This window comes from Gossypium hirsutum, chromosome A03 (genome assembly GCF_007990345.1).
Source record: "Gossypium hirsutum isolate 1008001.06 chromosome A03, Gossypium_hirsutum_v2.1, whole genome shotgun sequence".
NCBI lineage: Eukaryota > Viridiplantae > Streptophyta > Magnoliopsida > Malvales > Malvaceae > Gossypium > Gossypium hirsutum.
The window spans coordinates 79,863,188-79,885,080 of NC_053426.1; the positions used below are offsets into that span (position 1 = coordinate 79,863,188).

At 35.8% G+C, this 21,893-nt stretch overlaps 1 non-coding gene across 1 annotated transcript; it reads left to right on the forward strand.

Moving 5' to 3' along the window:
- Positions 1-21,382: 21,382 nt before the first annotated feature.
- Positions 21,383-21,489, forward strand: LOC121227514 (small nucleolar RNA R71). Its single transcript, XR_005925117.1, has one exon. It is a non-coding gene; the product is annotated as a small nucleolar RNA R71 (small nucleolar RNA).
- The last annotated feature ends 404 nt before the right edge of the window (positions 21,490-21,893 follow it).

The following is a 21,893-nucleotide window of genomic DNA, read 5'->3' on the forward strand; positions in this document are numbered from 1 at the left end:
TTTCAATCAAGTATTAAGATGGCACCTTACGAGGCTTTGTACGGTCGTAAATGCCGTACACCATTGTTTTGGACCGAGCTCGGTGAAAGTAAAATTTTCGGAGTTGATTTGATTAAAGATGCCGAACAGAAAGTAAAGGTAATCCGTGAAAGTCTGAAGGCAGCCACAGATCGTCAGAAATCGTATACGGACTTGAAACGAAAGGACATTGAATATCAGGTGGGAGATAAAGTGTTCCTTAAAGTTTCGCCTTGGAAAAAGGTACTCAGGTTTGGCCATAAGGGCAAGTTGAGCCCGAGGTTCATTGGGCCGTACGAAATCTCCGAACGAGTTGGTCCGGTTGCATATAGATTGATTTTGCCCCCTGAACTTGAAAGGATACACGATGTCTTTCATGTTTCGATGCTTCGACGCTATAGATCTGATCCTTCGCACATAATTAGTCTGTCGGAGGTTGAAATTCAAGCCGATATGAGTTATGAAGAAGAGCCGATGTGTATCCTAGCTCGTGAAGCGAAGGAGTTGCGGAACAAAAGGGTTCCGTTAGTAAAGGTGTTATGGCTCAAACACGGGATCGAGGAAGCTACTTGGGAAAACGAGAGTTCGACGAAAGAACGATACCCAAACCTATTTACTGGTAAGCTTTTCGAGGACAAAAATTTCTTAAGTGGGGGAGAGTTGTGACAGCCCTAATGTGACCCTAGTCGGAAAGTGGTTTCGGGACCACAAGACCGAGTCGTAAAATAATTAATTGCTATATTCTATGCTTATTATGTGTGAACATGAGTATGTGGAAGTTTCATTCCCTAATTTTACCAATTGCATGAGAAATTGTTAATAGGGATCGATTTGAGACATGGTGAAAATATGATAGCCCAATTTAAAATGGTCTATTAGTGCATGTACCAAAAAGAGTGGACTTGCATGTCAAATAGACCATTTTTGAATGTGAATGGCCGGCCAACATACGCATGCATTATGGTGTTCCCTTGTCTTCATTTTTTTATATTTGGTGGGAATTATGTATAATAAATTTATATTAGTAAGTGGTGATAAAAACAAAGTTCCATCATCTTTTCTATCATCTTGCCGAAACCATAAGGAAAAGAAAAGAAAAATGGAAGCTAGGACATTCGGCCAAGTGAGTTTATAGATTAAGGTATGATATCATGTGGTTCTTTTGGCATTTTTTTTTTGAAGTTGAGTTGTTTTGATGCTCATAACATGACCCATGTGTTGATTTTTGAGTTGTGTTGCAAGAAACCTTTGGTTATGTTCTTATATGCCAAATTGATGATGTTTTGTAGTATGTGATTTGAAATGGTTATAGATGAATATGAACTAAGAAACATGTATTATTGAGTAAGTAGAAGATAGAATGGGGTTTAAATGGGAGGTTCATTTGATTTATTTTTGTCCTTGTATGAAAAGTGGTTCTTTGTTAAGGCCGAATGAGTCATGCTAGATTAGTTGAAAAGAATGTTCATGTTATGAGGTAATTTGAATAATTGACCGAAACATGGAAGGAAGGGCAAGATTTATAAATTATGTTTGAGGGTGAAAGGAATAATGAAAGTTGTATTAAGTTTAATGTGCATACTTTAGTCTAAGTGTTGAGGAGTATTCGGCTAAGATAGTTGAAATGTGGGTGTTGCCGATTTTTAAATTTAGATTATGGGAGTGGCTATAATGGGCATTAAGATGTTGAACTTAAGAAATTAGAAGTAAATGAACTTGATAGTATTTAAGAGATAGAGGTGATAGATTAATGTTGCACATTCGGCTATGGTTAGGCATGTTGATGATCTTATCTTGATTTAGATAATTAGGCATAAAAGGGTGGTAAAGGGGATGAAATTGTCGAATGATTAGTTGGGTAACAAAAGAAGCATTCGGCCATCACTTGAGAGCTTGTGTGATGTTGGGTTTAAAATTAGTAAAGGTAACTTACCTAATGCATGTGCATGTGTGATTAGATTTTTGATGATATGGTAGTTGCATGAGGTTATTAGCCGAATATACTAACATACATATACATGTGAAATTGGATTGTAAATATTTAGCAAGGTGGTTAAACTAGTTAAATTATTGATTAAGCTCAAGGAGTTAAAGGAGGTGAATCGAGCAAAGGCAAAGAAAAGGTCATCGAGTAGCCGAGTTGGAACCGTCTTACCCAACACGAGGTAAGTCATTAAGCATATAGTTGGTATTAATTCAAATGGTCATAACATTTATGTAATGATGCTGAATGGAATGAATAAATATATATATGCATGTACGTATGTGATGATGAAAGTGTTGAATGAAAAGAAAAGAGGTGAGATGTATTGAGTTGTTGATCTCGGCACTAAATGTGCGAGTATAAACATTTATGACCACGAGATTGGCGCTACGTGTGCGGGTTTAAATTGTGCAGCACTAAGTGTGCGAATTGACTATGTAGCACTAAGTGTGCGAGTTTGACTATGTAGCACTAAGTGTGCGAGTTGACTATGTAGCACTAAGTGTGCGAGTTTGATTATGTAGCACTAAGTGTGCGAGTTGATTATATAGCACTGAGTGTGCGGGCTTAATATATATTCTTGAATCATTATGGACACTAAGTGTGCGACGCTATTGAGTCGATCACGGACAGCGGATCGGGTAAGTGTCTTGAGTTCATGGCTAATAGGTGCTATGTCTATACTTGGTGTTGAGCTTGGTAAGTTTGAACCTATGTGACAAATATACTTGAAGTCACGTACATGAAATTTATCGTAGAATGGGTGAAAGGCCGTTTAGTTGTATGTTTGTAACGAAAATAAAATGATTTATGAAAATGCCTCGAATATCTTATTGATGAGTATGTGGATTGTGAATGCATAAATTGGTATGAAATTAAACCGATAGGTCGGAGGAACTATGGTATGGTTCGGAATGGATGGAGTAATTAGCCTCGTTCCATTTTGTTTTCTCTTGTGATAATGTTATTGATGGATGGTAGTGCATAGCTTATGACTTACTGAGTTATAAACTCACTCGGTGTTTCCTTGTCACCTATTCTAGGTTTCTTGGACACATCTCTTTTTGCGTGGTCGGGCCGTCATCGAAGTCATCACACCGGATAGCAAGTTTTGATACTTTCTTATTAGTCGGCTTAGGAGAATATTTCGGCATGTATAGGCTATTATGTTGTGTTTGAACTTTAGTATGTAAACTTTAAGCCATGCGAAAATGGCATGAATGTTCGATTGAGTTGGATCAAGGAGTAGGCATGAAATGGACCTAGTTACTTTCGTAACAGATGCTGGCAGCAGCAGTGACATGAGATTGAAAAATCAATAAAAAAATAGTAGGAGTGGAATTAATTGATGAATAAATTATGTATTCGAAGCTCGATGAGTCTATTTTCATATAGAAGCAACGAAAAGATCATATGGACAGTATGTTAAGAGATATTCAGGTTCTCGTAAGACAGGGCCAGAACGGTTTCTGGATTCCCTGTTTCGACTTTGGAAATTCATTATAAATCAACCAGAGATAATTAGGAGTCATACCATATATGTATAGATTCCTCTCTGAGTCTAGTTTCTATAGAAACAAACGGCATCAGTGTTGAAACTCTGTGCAGGGAGATATCCAAGTCGTAATGCACAAAGGTCAATGTAGTCGATCCCTGTAACATGGGAGACTTTGACTAATAAACTGTACTAATTGGTCCGACCAAAAATTCTAGAAAAAAATTTGTAGACGGGCATATGAGTCTATTATCAGGGAAAATTTACGGAACTGGATTTCGAGTTTCAGAACTCGAGATATGATTTTTTTAGCGACTAGTACGCAGACTGGCAGCTTGTCTGGAAAATTTTTTTTTTAAGTGGGTTGAAGTCTGTTAACACCTCGTGTTCGACTCCGGCGACGGCCTCGGGTTCGGGGTGTTACACAAATAAAATATCAGCAATTGTTAATTGGAAGCCACCGAAAAATGTGTTTGAAGTCAGAAGTTTTCTGGGATTTGCTAGTTACTATCAGAGATTTGTACAAGTTTTCTCGGTGATAGCCTCTCCAATGACCTATTTGTTAAAGAAGGATGTGAAATTTAAATGGATTGATAAATGCCAGCAGAGTTTTGACAGGATGAAAGCCTTGTTGACTGAAGCACCTGTACTAGTTTAGCCTGAATCGGGTAAGGAATTTGTGATTTACAGTGATGAACCATTGAATGATTTAGGCTGTGTTTTAATGGAAGAAGGTAAAGTAATTGCCTATGCTTTTAGACAGCTAAAACCACATGAAAAAAATTACCCAATACATGATTTAGAATTGGTAGCCATTGTATTTGCTTTGAAAATTTGGCTAAACTATTTGTTTGGTGAGAAATGCAATATATTTACAAATCATAAAAGTTTAAAGTATTTAATGTCGGAAAAGGATTTGAATTTGAGACAGTGTAGGTGGCTTGAACTGTTAAATGATTATGATCTGGTTATTGATTATCATCCAGGAAAAACTAAAGTGGCTACAAATGCTCTGAGCTGAAAATCCTTGTTTGCCTTGCGAGCAATGAACACCCGATTGTCATTATCTAATGATGTTTCAATAATAGCTAAGTTAAAAGCTAGACTGACATTTCTGTAGTAGATTTTTGATGCTCAAGAAATGATGATGAACTACGAGTTAAATGGGTATAGTGTGAGTCGAGTTCTGATTCAAAATTTCAGATTGGGTCTGATGATTGTCTATCATTCAAAGGTAGAATATGTGTATCACGGAATTTAAAACTTGTACAAAAGATTTTGAATGAAGCTCATAATGGTACTATGTTTGTTCATCCAGGAAGTAGCAAAATTTACAATAATTTGAAAAAGATGTACTGGTGGCCGAGAATGAAACACAATATTTCTGAATTTGTGTCTAAGTGTTTGATATGTTAGCAAGTTAAAGCTAAAAACCAGGTACCTTCGGGATTATTACAGCCAGTTAAGATACCATAATAGAAATGGGAAAGAATTACAATGGATTTTGTATTAGGGTTACCCCTATCTAAGAAAAAGAAAGATGCCATTTGGGTAATTGTTGACCAATTAATAAAGTCTGCACACTTTATTCCAGTACGTATGGATTTCACTCTAGACAATTTAGCAAAATTATATGTTTCTGAGATTGTTTGATTACAGAGGGTACCGGTTTCCATTATTTCTGATAGAGATCCTTGATTTATATCCCAATTTTGGACCAAGTTGCAAGAAGCTTTGGGTACACAGTTACATTTCAGTACTACATTCCATCCTCAGACTGATGGACAATCTGAACGTGTGATACAGATTTTAGAATATATGTTTCGTTGTTGTATGTTGGAATTAGAAAGTAACTAGGAAAAATATTTGCCTTTAGTTGAATTTGCATATAATAATAGCTATCAGTCAAGTATTAAAATGGCACTGTCTGGGCTCTGTATGGCCGTAAATGTAGAAGTCCATTGTACTGGACAGAACTCAGTGAGAAAAATATACATGGAGTTGATTTGAATCGTGAAACTGGAGAAAAAGTGAAGGTGATTCGGGATAGTTTGAAAGCAGCCTTTGATCGTCAAAAGTCTTATGCTGATCTTAAACGAAAGGAGATAGAATATCAAGTTGGAGACAAGGTATTCTTAAAAATATCACCTTGGGAGAAAGTTCTCCTATTTGGCTGTAAAAGAAAACTGAGTCCATGGTTAATTAGACCATATGAGATCACAAAAAGAATCAGAACTGTTGCATATCATTAGCATTACTAGCAGAGCTTGATAGAATTCAGAATGCTTTCCATGTGTCTATGTTACGACGATATCAATCAGATCCACCACCTGTTATCTCTCCGACAGAAGTGGAAATTCAGCCTGACATGACTTACTGTGAAGAACCAATTAAAATCCTAGAACGAGAAATAAAAGAATTAAGAAATAAAAAAAGTAGCTTTAGTAAAAGTTCTTTGGCAACGACATGGGATTGAAGAAGCTACCTGGGAACCGGATGATACCATGAGAAAGTAATATCCAAACCTCTTTACTGGTAAGATTTTCAAAGATGAAAATTCTTTAAGGGGGGGAGTTGTAACGGCCCATTTTTAGTGAAATTGGAACAATGGTTTCGAGACCAAAAATCATAGCCAGAAAGAAAATTTATTTTAATAATATTTCATGGTCTGCATTATGATAGAAAAGACGAATGAAAATTTCGATAAGAAAATTTTACCGATTTCAAAAAGAACCAAATTGCATAAAATGCAAAAGTTGAGTTCTAGTTGCTATAAGTATCAAATGGCTATGGAATTCAAAACTTGATGTCCTTATATGGTAATTACACAATTAAATGGAGTTAGTAAATATTTATGATGAATCATCCATGGAAAATTAAACAAAGAAAATGACTAAATTGGAATTTGGAATAAATAAAGATGATAATAGCCTAATATCATCTTATTTCATCATCTTCCCCAAATTTTCTATGGAAAACCTAGGAAAGAGAAAGAAAATCAAGCAAGCTTAATTACGTAAGTAATCATGTCATGTTTTCAGTAATTTTTATATTTTTGAGATTAGAATAACCTAATCTATCTATTTTAGGGATCAATTTGAAAAGATATTAAAGTATTAAATTTTTTCCATGGATGAATATGCTGAAAATTTGAAATTTATGGTAGGAAATGAAAGGTTGTTGATTGCTAAACAACTTTTGTAAAGTGAATTTTCATGAAATTGTGAATTAGGGACTAAAATGTAAAGATGTAAAATTCAAGGAAAATTTCTGATTTTTATGAAATATATGTGTTGTAAATGTTATATGTAAAAATCAGTTAGGCTTGGAATAAGGATTAAATTGCACGAATTCCATTTTCCAAGCCTATGGACGAAATTGTCATTTATGAAAATTATAGGGGCAAAATGGTAATGTTGCCTAGGATGTGAATTAAATTAAATTGAATATGAAATGGATTAAATTGACGTTAAATTCATTTATATAGATTTGGATAACTCAAATACAAAGTTAGATCGAGGAAAAGAAATTTTGTGGATTAGTGAATTCCGTATACGAACAAGTGACGAGGTAAGTTCGTGTAACTAAATTCTTTATATGTTTGATTTGAGTGTGGTAGATGTGAACTGTGTAAATGCATTATATATCAAATTGATCACATGTTTGGTTCTACCCAATAAATAATGAGTCTCGTTTGAATAGATGGTATTCGATGGATACAGGATTTCCCGATCAGTTGTAGTCTTGTATATGGTACAAATACATCATAGCTCGAAAGTGCATCCTGTTATAAGCCCTCTCAAGTTTCTTGTTATATGGTTGCTGCGAGAATCCGGATCAGTAGTGATCTTGCATGTGTTGTGAACTACCACAGCTCTTTGTGAGCATCCTTTTATATGATCGGTTGTATCCTCCATATATTGCAGACACAAACGCAGCTATTTGTGAGCGTCCTGTTTTAGGCTCTTTATGAGCTTTCTGACATGGCTCGCCTGAACATCCTGTTATATTGCTATCCGGAGCTTCCAGATAATAACTTTTCGGAGTTACTTATTAAGCCCAATGAGCTTCCTATTCTAAACTTTTATGAGATTCCTGATTTAGCTCGGATAAGTTTCCTGTTACATGGCTCACATGAGCATCCTGTTCTATGGCTCGAGAGAGTGCTTCTTGGTTATATGCCCGAATCGGGTACCCTTGAATATGAGTTGATGGTTTACAATTTTGTACACTTTGAGTGTACTACATGTGTATCCATCGATGTTTCAAATAAATTCAACGGCAATAGTTTTAGCATGGTTGAATTGAACTTAAGATGATTGATTATGGAAATGGACATGTTATATAGAAATATGATATGGAAAACACATGTTTATTGAAGTTATTACTTGATGAGATCATCTTTGATTTTTGATGTTTACATGATATACATGACTAACAAGTTTCTTGAGATTATATGTGTTTAGGCAAATGGCCATAATGATTTGGATGCATGTTTATATACTTATTTTGAATGTACATGATTGGTAATTTAAATTCTTGTTATACGAACTTACTAAATGCTTACTAAAATTTTCTTTTCTCTGTTTTATAGTGCTTGAAAGCTCATAAAGGTTGGAATTAGTCGGAGCATCATCACACTATCCTTCAGCAAGTTTTGGTATAAATAGTAAACTTATTTTGATATAATGGCATGTATAGGCTAACTTGGCCAATGTTGGCATGTAAAAGTTTGTTTGTAATCTAGCCATTAGAATGGCTAGTAATGGTATATTTAGTGAATATATACTTGAGGTTATAATATGGTTAATATATGTGTGCTTGGTATGGTTAGATTGAATTATGGTAAACATATATGTCTTTTAAAAAGGTAAGTTTGAATACATGTAATGATATATCAAGTATAATGTTAATGTTGGCTTGGTTGAATTGGTTGGTATATGTATGCAAGTATTATGTAGGTACAAGAAAAAATTTGGGTGAAAAATAAGGCTTGGAAATGGCCCTGTTTTCGTCCACACGGGTAAACACACGGGTGTGTGTCTCAACCGTGTGTCCCTTGCATCTTAAAAATTGAGATACAGAATGCTCAAAATTGGTCACACGGGCAGAGACATGAGCATGTGTCGCAACCGTGTGAAACACACGACTCAACACAGGGGCATGTGTCTTGGCCGTGTGAATCCTGTACCTAATTTTTAAAATTTAAATTATCCACATGGCTTAACACACGGCATGTGGTTGGCGCTGTGACCCAAGTCAAAGAGTTATACTGGTATGAACACAAGAGGGGACAAGGTCGTGTGCCTCACATCGAATGCCCACATGGCTTGGGACACAAGCATGTCACTTGGCCGTGTGAGCCACATGGCCTGGCCACACGGGCGTGTGTCCCCTGCACTTAAGAAAAATTTTGAAATTTCGTGAAAATTTCTCTAAGTTCTTGATTCAGTCCTGACTTTTTGAAATGCATAAATTGGGCCCCGAGGGTCCATTTAAGGGACAATATGATTAACTATGATTAATTTCTGATATGAATAGTAATTGACATGTATTAATTGTATTTGTTCTGTAAACTCTGGTTATGTTATTTAACTTTATTCCGGTGACATATATGGGTTAAGGGTATTATAGGAGGCCCCATGGTGGAATGCACTTTTCCCAATATAGTGGAATTTTGCTCCAATGCCATGTAGGAGAATTCTTGGCTTGTAGTTTCTATCTAGAAAACCTTGAGGATCTTCTGTCTTGGTGGTAAAACCATATCTAGAGATCTAGCTGTAATACCAATTGAAAGCTTGATGAAGCAAACTGAAAATTCTAAGAGGGGGTGAATTGGCCTTTAAAAATTTTGGTGAAAGTGAAGGCAAGAATGAAATAAAGAACACAAAGAATTTAGAGTGGTTTGGCCACAATTGTCTACTCCTCTACCTTAGCTTTCTACCACTAAGGATTTTTCCCAAATCACTAATTTATTCAACATTTGATGACAAGGTTTAATCTTATAACTCCTTAAGATTTCTACCCCAAATCTTAAGTTTCAAAACCTTTCAGAGAGATACAAATGAGTGAACAAAGAAACAATCCTTACAAGATAAAATTGTTTGCAAATTGAAGAACAAATACAATGAGATACACTTGAGCAAAAGAAAAGAGATAAGGTTCACAAGTGTATGTAAGAAGAATATGAAAATTTAAACTCTAAGATTGTTTGATTGATGATTTTTGCTTTAAAGAACTTTCTTAGATGTTGGAGGACTTTAAAAAAATGGTATTTTTACCCCCTAATAAATTTCTAGCCATTGACGTTGTTGGTGAAGTTAATATGGTCGTTAGGAAGATAAAACTAGAGCATTTATTTCACTTGCAACTGTGAGTATTGATACCTCCAAAAAGGGTATCGATCTTTTTTATCATAAATGCTAATTCAGTGACCATTGGAATGAAATAATCGATACTTCAAAAATATTTTATCGATACTTCCTGGAATAGGTATCGATACCGAATCGATACTTTGTAGGGTTTTTGAGAAACAGAATACAATTTTTGTATAATTTTTAAGAAAGATATCGATTATTTTCAAAAACTATCGATACCAAAAACATGTTATCGATAATTTTTATGGTTTTGACAGAATGCCTTTTTGGTCTCGATTTTTCTAAGGGTATCGATTATTTTATAAAATTATTAGTACTTGGCCAAATGGTATCGATACTTTTTGGCCTAGAGCAATTCTGACTTGTTTCAAAATCATTTTGATGTGTTAAAATGATTTTAACTTAATTGAGATCATTTTAACTTGGTTAAAAGTATTTTCACTTGATTTTAAAATTGTTTCAAAACTTTCTAAGAGTTTATTGTAAGTATTCAAAGTTTTATTTCTTAGAATTCAAATTTAAAAATTATTTTTTCAAATTTAGCTTATATTCAAAAACACTTTTAATTTGTTATATCAAATTTTTTATCAAATAAAGCTTAGTTTAACAATCTTATATTAAGCCTTCATTTTTCTTAAAACAAATTATGTAAGCACAAATCAGTTCACTATCCATCGCCCACTTTCAACTTGGCACTCGATGTTTCGACCTCATCTGTGACACCCCTTACCCGTATTCGACGCCGGAACAGGGTACGAGACGTTATTCGTAACAGCCTAGTTTTGGGCCTAGTCAGAATAGTGGTCTCGGGACCACAAATCTAAAGTAAGAGAAATTATTTTATTATTATTTTGATATTATAGCATGTTTTTAAGAGTGCATGAAAAATTTGGTAAAGCAATTTTAGCGTTTGTGAGCTTTATAAAATACAAAAGTCTTAAATTGATAGAGAAAGATTTCAAATAACTAAAGAACCTAAATTGGGGTCCTTTAAAGGGCAATTAGACCCTTTAAGAAGGCATGGCCGGCCATAGGAGACAAAGGTGGTCAAACTTTCAAAGTTTGGCAAGTTAGGTGGCTTATTTTGACTAAAATAGGAGTAAATAAAGGAAAGATGATATCATCCCTTTTTCATCTTCTTTCTCCACCAAAAATCAGCAATTGTAGGGGGTTTGAAAGCTTAAAAATTTCAGCAACTTGTAATCCTCACAAGTAAGTGATTTTGATAGTTTTTCTTGATGATTTTTGCATTTTTGAGACCCTTGAAGCATGATCTTTCAAATGAGGGTACTATTTTTGCAAAATGATCAAGAGTGTAGGATTTTTCCATGAAAGGATTTGTAATGTTTGCTGAGTTTTTATGGAAGAAAATGATTCTTGGGTGTCTTATAAACAATTTTTGTGAAAGGTGTTAGCATGAAAACACCTAAAAGGACAATTTAAGATGATAAGTGTGTGAAATAGTGGGAATTTGGAGTTGCTATAAGAGTAGAAAGGGTTCGGCTAGGCTTAAGATGTGAAGAAATTTGATAAAAATCAATTTTTGGGCTTAGGGGTAAAATGGTCATTTTGTAAAAGTTTAGGGGCAAATTGGTCATTTTGCCTAAGTATGAATTGTTGAGTGCTATGTTGATAAAGTGATTAAATAAGTGCATTTTGTTATTATAGATTAAGAAATACCGAATCTGAACCTAGACCGGGGGAAAGCCAAGTAAATCGACTAAATCGACTAGTCGCCACATTTTGTAATCCGAGGTAAATTGTATGTAAATAGTAAAACCACATAAATAATATATGTATTTGAATTGTATTGAAATTATTATAGCATAAATTGCTTGATTGTGGAAATGAGAATATGTGATGAGAATAGAGATAGTAGAATTCCCGATTGAACCTTAGGAAATAAATCAGATATTCATGCCATGACATTTGGGTCACTTGTGTAAGCTAGTGTAAGACATGTCTGGGACATGCATCAGCCACATTTTGAGACCCAGTGTAAGACCATATCTGGGACATGGTATTGACATTAAGATGAGTGCCAGGTTAAGACTTGTCTGGGACATGTTTCGGCCTCGAGACGTAAGCCAATGTAAGACATGTTTGATACATGCATCGGCTACAAGATGTGTCAGTGTAAGACCATGTCTAGAACATTGCAACGGCACAAATATGCTAGAACTTGTGTAAGAGCATGTCTGAGACATGGCATCGGCACCTGACCCCATGTTTAAGGCTAAATGAATATCCGATAATGTCTAAATGGTTCAACGGTGAAAGAATGATTTCAAGTTAACAAGGAAAGTATAACTGTGTTTTAGTGGTACAGGTACCTATATGGTATGTATGAAATGTGAGATCGATATATGCTATATGAGGTGTATTAAATATTGATGAGTAAGTTTTGCTTATGCCACTTGTGTATTATGATACTTGTTGATGAATGGTAAAGTTATATTGTATATTTATTTATGTGCAACTTACTAAGCTTTATGCTTACTCCCTCTCCTTTTTCATTTTCTTATAGAGCCGCCTATCTAGCTCAAGGATCAACGGAAGTTAGAGATATCAATCACACTATCAATCAAAGCATTCGGTATAGTTTGCTTTATATTTCAAATCAGTTAGAGATATCTAGCTCAGGCGTGTTGCCCTTCCACACGCACGTGTACCCTATTTCAAAGACAATTTTTTTATAGATGGCTTAAGGACCTGGGTTGAGCCCAAATAGTATCCAATGGTCGATTTGAGACTCGTAGGCCTATGATAAGAAGTCTAAAATAGAGATTGAAAAGTTTTAAATTGAATTGAGTTTGGTGACTTGGTAATATATGAAAGCACGAGTTTAATATTAGATAATTCCTCATATTTCATCCTGACGAAGGGTACAGTTGTGGAGTGTTACATTATCGGGCTCACATAACCAGTAATCATGCAATTCCAACTCATAAATTTGCGTCCAAATTAAAACCATTAGTAATATATCATAAAGTCCATAATATGTGCCTACGAGGCCCAAAATATGCTTTGGAAGTGGTTCGGGACTAAACCAAGAACTTTAAAATTTTTTACAAAACTTTGAAAATTTTGCACTAAACTGGGGACACACGTCCGTGTGGAAAGGAGACACGCCCATGTAGGTAGGCTGTGTGGTCACACACGCCCTTGTCCCAAACCTGCATAACTCTCTATTGTCACCAAAGAACAAATTGAGGACACAAGGCCAAGTCACACGCCCATGTGCTAGGTCGTGTGATTAATTTTAAATTTATGATTTTTTATTAAATAGGCACAGACTTCACACGACCGAGTCCAAGGCCCTGTCCCTCACATGGCTGAGACACATGGCCTTCAATATTGAGCATTCTGTTTTGCAAAAATTAGGGTGCAGGGGACACATGGCCTAAACACATGCCTGTGGGGCAAGCCGTGTGTCGCACACGGCCTAGACACACGTCCATGTGTCTACCCGTGTGGATAAAAATAAGGCTATTTACCAATCCATTTTTCCACCCTTTAATGCACACACCTACACAAAATAACATATCACAAATCCAAGCATATACATACAACCAATATCCACAACTAAGATATCAACACATCATTCATGAAAGGCATCATTATATGATTATACTTATAACCAACTTTAGCCCATTTCCAGTGACATTATACAAAATGAATTTCTAACCAATATAGGCCAACACATTTGGCCAAATCAGTTATGACACATAACAAAATGAACAAGTCCTCTATACATGCCATAACGCAAAATGTTGAATTCATCAGTACCAAAATATTGGTTGATAGTTTGAATGGATCTCCGACGATCTCCGAACCCCGAGCTAGCTTGGTGACACTATAAGACAAAGAAAAGGAAGGGGAGTAAGTTATATAGCTTAATAAGTTCCTATGCAAATAATAAGCATCATAACTACACAATTAACATACAATTAACATGATGAAGACTAGCATGAACGCTACCAAAATCTCATAGTCATAACTTACTCAATCATAATCCCATCAAGAGTTCATCACATAACGAGCTCATTACTTATGAGTTTTACGTACATACCTGTACCAACTCGCAACATAACCATATCCTTTCACAACCTTGACATTCCCATTGAACACTTAGAATATTAACGGAAACTCGGAAATCTTGCACACAAGTGCCATATATATAGCTGAAGCTACCCATATCTCATAATACATATGGGCTCGTTTTTGAGCTATTCATGGGCCTGCTCACACAAGCTGTTAGTCAAGGTGTAGCTACACAATGCTGCTCAAACAAGCAGTCAGGTACCCGCAACACATGCAGACTACCTAGCCACTGGCAGGACGTACAAGACTAGCACTCGGATTATATAATCGCATATACACATGGGTTCCTAGTGACATGTCACTCGTCTCCTATTCTATTCCTAAGGTTCAACAGGGATTTCTCGCTTGTCAAAACTTTTCGAATACATCCAAATAGTTAATCACAATTCATACAATATTAAAGCCTTTAAAACATAAATATAACAATGCATTATTTACATACGAACTTACCTCGGTACAAAAATAGTAAAATTGGAACTAATCGTCAAACACTTTGTTTTTCCCTTGATCTAGGTCCGAACCTCATTTTTCTTGATCTATAATAACAAATTTAACTCATTTAATACTCAAATTATTCAATTTAGCCCAAAAATCATATTATGCCAAAATTACATTTTGTCTCCTAATGTTTCACATTTTTATGATTTAGTCCCTAGGCTCGTAAATTGAAATGTATTCAATTTCATCAAAACCCAAGCCTAGCCGAACCATTTTCATACTTATAGCAGCCCACATTTTCCACTTAATCACACTTTTACTACTTATTTTATAACTTTTACAAATAGGTCCTTTTTTACATTTTTACCAAAAATCACTTAGCAAAAGTTGTTTATCTAACACCAAACATGCATTTTCTACCATTAGACATCAAAATAAACAAATATATAACATGGGTAAAATTTTAAACTTCATCTTTCTTTCAAATTAGTCCTTGAAATAGCTAGATTAGGTTACAAGGATCTCAAAAACATGAAATCATTAAAAAAAGGGCTAGAATGGACTTACAATCGAGCTTGGAAGCTTGACAAACCCTAGATATGTCTTCCTCTTGTAAATTTCAGCCAAGGGGGACTAAATTGATGAAGATGAAGACTTTTATTTAGTTATTTTGGCTTTATTTAACAAATGACCAAAATGCCCTTCATGCATATCTTTAAAATTTCACCTAATCATGTCCATCTTTGTCCATATAATTAAAAAATGGTCTAATTACCATCTAAAGAACTTCAATTTAAAATTTCATAGCAATTAGACACCTCTAGCTTCTAGAACACACATTTTGCACATATTACAATTTAGTCATTTTAACTAAATTGAGTGCCCAATCGATAAAATTTTCGAATGAAATTTTCACGAAACAATTCCATGAAACTGTAGACCATAGAAATATAATATAAATAAATCTTTCTACGTCGAATTTGTGGCTCTGAAACCACTGTTCTGATTTGGCCCTAAAATGGGCTGTTACAATTGTCCTCCCTTTAGGGATTTTTGTCCCAAAAAATCTTACCAGAAAAGAGGTTTGGGTACTGTTTTCTCATAGCTTCCTCAGGTTCCCATGTAGCCTCTTCGACCTCATGCCTTTGCCACAAAACTTTCACTAGGGCTATGCTCTTATTTCTCAACTATTTAACTTCCCAAGCTAAAATCTTGATCGTTCCTTACCATGAGTCATATCATGTTGTAACTCAATCTTTGTGGAGAAATAACATGTGAGGGATCAGAACGGTATCACCGCAACATCGACACATGAAGCACATTATGAAGCCTTTCTAACTTTTTCTGTAAAGCTAGCTGATATGCCACATGCACTATTCTTTCAGTAATCTCGCACGGCCCAATGGAACATGGACTTAACTTGCCTTTACGGCCAAATCTCAGAATCTTCTTCTACAGAGATACTTTTAGAAATACCTTATAACCGATCTGAAATTCAATATCTTTTCTTTTCAAATCTATGTACGACTTTTGTCGATCTGAAGTGACTTTCAAGCAATCATGGATTACCTTCACTTTTTCTTCGGTTTGTCTAACCAAGTCAACCCTATGAATCTGTCTCTCATTGAGCTCAGTCCAGTACAATGAGTTTGACACTTACAGCCATATAATGTGATCGCGAGATCTCGTGATAAGTTTTAAATATTTATAATTACTCGTTCTTAAACTAACTATTATCGCAATGTAGGCAAGTGTACCTATCGAACAGTAGTATAGTTTTAGCAAGACCAGATCGTCAAACCCAAAGAAACTAAAAGTACTAGTAATGACTATCTTTTTATTATCTAGCCTAAGAATAAAGAGGTTTTGTTTTAATTAACTAATTATCTAAACTAAAAATGCACAGAGAAAATAATTGGGGAATTGCTTTTGGGAAAAATCGATTGACTTAAGACAATACCTAAGGAAAAATCCACCTAGACTTTACTTGTTTTTCTGGCTCTGAATCGGATGATTTATTCATTCAACTTGTTCTATAGAGATCCCTAAGTTATATTATTATCCCTATTCAAGACTAATAACATCTAATCCCTAGATTGAATAACCGAGACTTTTCTCTAATTAACACTCTAAGGATGCATTAACTCGATCTATGGATCCCCTTATTAGGTTTCACTCTAATCCGAAAAAATCTTGTCACCCTATGTCTAGGCGTGCAATCAACTCCGCTTAATTATGACAAATGTACTCTTAGACAAGGTCTATTCCTCCTCTGAATAAGAGCATGTCTTGAATCAGTATCCTGGGATATCAAAACAAGAATTAAGAACAAGTTAAATATTTATCATACGATTTAGAAAATAAAAACAAGATTCGTCTTAGGTTTAATCCCCCTTTGGTATTTAGGGGTTTTAGTTCATAACTAAATAAGAAAACATCTCAGAAGAATAAAGAATACAAAACATAAAGAAAACTCAAAACTCCTAAAGGGAAATTGAGGAGAGATCTTCAGTCTTGATGATGAATCCTGCTTCTGAGACGGATCAATCGGCTTCCTTGGAGTAATTCCTTGCCCCATATTCTCCGTCTCCCTTTTCTTCCTCCTCTAGGGTGTATTTATAGGCCTTGGAATGCCTAAAAGCCTTCAAAATTAGCCTTTTTCAGATTGGACTCAACTTGGGCTCAGTAGGGACACGCCCGTGTTCGATTACTTCTGGCCGTGTTCGAGCCTGCCAAATTGACACGGCCGTGTGGTCTGCCCATGTGAGGAGGTCCAGGTTGTGTTGATTTTGTACTTTGGCCCATTTTCTTCGTTTTTGGCCCGTTCCTTGTTCCTTTCACTCTCTTATGCTCTCTTAAGTATAAAACATGAAATTAAAGCATTAGGAGCATCAACTTCACCAATTCTAATGGGAAATCATCCATAAAATGCATTAAACATAGGGTAAAAAATATGTATAATTTACGATTGATCAAATACCCCCACACTTAAGCATTTTCTTGTCCTCAAGCAAAATTCTCAACTCATAATCAAAATAAATTCTTCTCAACTTATAATTTCTATCGATAATATCTCACATTAATCCATAAGTAATCATACATTGAGAATTCAACTAAAAGAACATAAAAGTTCCAAACATTCCAAGTTGAGCATTTTATTCATGCAAACATAGGTGTCTCCCCTCATCTAAGTAATTACCTTTGACTCAGAATATAACAGAGTTTTACATCATCACTAAAGATTCACTCAAATCATTCGAGGTGTTTAAGGACAATAAATGAAGCACTCAATAGTCAATAATGAAAAGTCATTATAATAGGCTTGCATGAAAATCTAATCTCCACCACTATAATTAAATATTATACATCAATCAAAAGGTCTTTAGAGGGTTGTAATAAGGCTTGGTTAGGGGGTGTGGTCACAAGCTGAAAGAAAGGGTTAGAATTGAGGTTGAATTGAAAAATTGCCTACATAGAAAAGCGTTAATCTTCACTTGCGTACAACAGAGCTTCTTCTCAGAATATGGAATTACTAATAAATATACATAGTTTTTTTTTAAGAACACATTAAATAACATAGACTAACTATTAAGAACAAAACATAGCTAAGCAATCCATTCAACTCAAATCTCGGCAAAAATAGGGATTAATTTAGGGGATTTCAACAATAATAGGTTAAGGGTTAATATTAAGGGTAATACAAAGAATGGTTTGTTAGGCTCAAGGGGGTTTACTAGGGGTTAATCATGGAGGTAGGCTTTTCATGGCATGAGTGGGTTAATCCTAAGTGCCTCAATCATTTTGACATATCAAATCAAATGGTGTGGTCTCGACATGCATAATCAAGCAAGTTCTAGAAAAACAGTTCAATACTGACGCACTCAAAGCAATAATAAAAGTGAGCATGAAAGAATTAATAGATGCTCAAAAGGCTCAAAAATCTCACAAAAATTATGGCTTTTTGATGTTTAACAACTTGTGAATTCCAACTCAAAGTAATACCTAAACTTTGGGGAAACAACCTAAGATTTTAAATTCTTAAAAATCAACTTATCATGCTTGATTCTCTAACGTCTTAAAGTTTAAACAATCAATGCATAATTGCCCATGTTTTAATTCAAGATATATCAATCAAAATCATAAATTAATTTAAATTTATCCTAAATATGATATGAAAGCTTTTCATGAGAACAAGGCAATCATTTAGGGATTTTTCTGATAATGAAATAAATATTCCCCCCACACTTAAGACATACATTGCCTTCAATGTACAACGATAGATATTAAAGTATAAAAATAAGATAGGGAGAGAAGTGAAACTTCCTGTATTAAGAATGGATGATATTCTTGGATTGACGAGATCGAGTATTAGAGATAACTCTGGATGGCAAGCTTAACTCTGAAGGTAAGCCGTTTTTAAAAGGAAAACAAATGAATCTTAAAAAATTAATAAAAGAAAAATAAAACAAGATAATTATTCTAATTTTTCAAATGGCACGGCCGGTGCACACGCCCGTGTGGTTCGTGTCCTGTCCGTGTTCGTCGCGAATTGTGATGTCATCACACGGCCTTCGCGCACGCACGTGTGTATAGGTCGTGTGGCTATATGATCGTGTCGCACGGCCGTGTCTGGCATGGTGCGCTTCTCCCACGGTCGTATAGGTTTTCGCACACTTGTTTCATTCTGACAGTGTGGTCCACGGGTGCTAGACACGGGCGTGTCTCATGCCCGTGTTCGTTTGGCAGATTTGACCACGGTCAGGTCGCACGACCATGGCCACTTATTGCATCCCGTGTTGGGAAGAATAACTTTTACCCTGTTTTCGCACGGCCGTCTTGCACGCCCGTGTGCTTGGTCGTGTCTCTGTGGTAAACCTGTATTAAAGAGCTCCATTAGTAAGTTAGATGTCGAAGACTAAATTTTGGAAGAAGTTAATATAGTCAGTGCTCGGATTGCCTCCCGAGAAGCGCTTATTTATAGTCTAAACTCGACTTACCTCTCCGTTGAATGATCATGGTGGTTCGAGGAGTTTATACTCCTCATTCCTACTATCAATCTTAAAATAAGGTTTTAAAAGGATATTATTTACCTTAAAAGTGTCGAAATTGGGATGACTCACCTCCACCGTACCGAATGGAAAAATACTGAGTACCGTAAGAGGGATTTCCCCATTCTGTGTGGTAGTGACAATGTGGGGATCTGCAGCATCTAATAAGACTTTACCATCAACCTTAAGTTGATTTGGAGAGGTATCGGGCTCGTTCTGGCGTAGTTTTAGTTTATCATGTGTTCTCGATTTATGTGTTCGCCATTCATCTAGCTCCTCTATTTGCAACCTTCATTCTTCATGAATAGAACCTCTACTAGTGTTCAAGAGTGGCTCATGTACTTCCTTCAGACTTATCTCTTGCAAAGTGGGTTGTATCATGTGGTCAATTTTAATAGAATGGTTTAGACGATCACCTTCAATTTTCAATATGTTGCCAGAATTGCAAGCTTGAAGGGTGATTCTTTCGTCTCCCACCTGGAGTGTGAGTTCACCTGTGCCAACATCAATGATGGTTTTAGCAATTGCTAAAAAGGGTCTTCCTATAATTAAAGGAGTGTTGCTATCCTCATCTATGTCTAAAACAATGAAGTCAACGGGAAATATAAATTTATCGATTTTTACTAGCACATCTTCAATAATACCTCTAGGGAATCTTATAGTTTTATGTGCTAATTGAATGCTCATCCTAGTCTGTTTGGGTTTCCTGAGACCTAGTTGCTTAAACATTTTGTAAGGCATGACGTTGATACTAGCCCCTAGATCAGGTACTGCATGACTAACATCTAAACTACCAATTAAGCAAGGAATAGTAAAGCTCCCTGGGTCTTTTAGTTTGTTGAGTAGTTTATTTTGGAGAATGGCCAAGCAAACTGCGTTTAGCTCCACATGCGACGCCTCGTCCAACTTCCGCTTATTTGCTAAAAGCTCTTTTAAGAATTTCATTGCGTTTGGTATTTGCCATAGAGCTTTAATAAACGGTAAGTTAATTTGTAATTTTTTTAAGAGTTTAAGGGATTTACCAAATTGTTCATCTGAGCGGTCTTTCCTTGTCGCGTTGGGTTATGGCACACAAGGTTTATATTCGACACTCACTGGTTTGTTTGTATTTTGATCTACCTCACCTTGACCTTTTCTTACCATAGTTTCTTACCTCGGTTCTGGTTCAGGCTCAACGACTCTTTCGTCATCTTGAATATTAATTACGTTGAGTTGTTCCCTTGGGTTAGGTTTGGTATTACTTGGCAAACTATCTTGTGGTCATTCGAAGATTAGTTTGGAAAGTTGGCCTATCTGGGTTTCGAGCCCTTTGATTGACTCTTGTTGATTTTTAAGTGCTGTCTCGGTGTTCTGGAATCGAGTTTCTGACACCGAAATAAAGTTCGAGAGCATCTCTTCAAGGTTCGGCTTCTTTTCCTGTTGGTAGGGTGGTTGTGGTTTTTGATTTCCTTGACTGCTCCACGAGAAGTTGGGGTGGTTCCTCCAACCTGCATTGTAAGTGTTACTATATGGATTGTTTTGAGGTCGAAGATTATTACCCATGTAGTTTAATTGCTCGTTATCCATGTTGTGGGCATAAGGTTGATATTCCGAATGGTTTGTTCCACCTCCATTTGTTTCGCACTGCATTACTGGGTGAACCTGTGAAGAATTAAGAAAACCATTAATCTTTTTGTTTAAGAATTCTACCTTATTAGAGAGCATGGTGACCGAATCGACGTTATAAATGCCGGCTATTTTTGTTGGCTTTGTCCTCATGACTTGCCACTGATAGTTATTCAGTGACATCTCCTCTATAAACTCATAGGCATCTTCAGGTGTTTTATTGTTGATGGTTCTGCCAGCAGTTGCTTCAACCATTTGCCGAGTGGAAGGATTCAGACCATTGTGAAATGTTTGTACTTGGAGCCAAAGCGGTAACCCATGATGGGGGCATCTTCTCAAAAGGTCCTTGTATCTCTCCCATGCATCGTACAGTGTTTCTAAATCCATCTGCACAAAAGAAGAGATATCATTACATAATTTAGCCATTTTAGCCGGCGGAAAATATTTTAGTAAAATTTTTTTGGTCATTTGTTCCCAAGTAGTAATTGACCCTCGTGGTAACGAGTTCAACCACTGTTTAGCTTTGTTCCTCAATGAAAAGGGAAACAACCGAAGATGTATGGCATCATCAGAAATGCCATTGATTTTAAATGTATCGCAAAATTCTAAGAAGTTGGCTAAATGAGCGTTGGGATCTTCATCCTGTAAACCATCAAACTGAACAAATTGTTGTATCATTTGAATAGTGCTAGGTTTTAATTCAAAAGTATTTACAGCTACAGCAGGTCTAACTATGCTAGATTCAGTTCCTGTTAAAGAAGGTTTAGCATAATCATACATAATGCGTGGAGCAGGATTTTGATTAACCGCAATTGCAGGAGGTA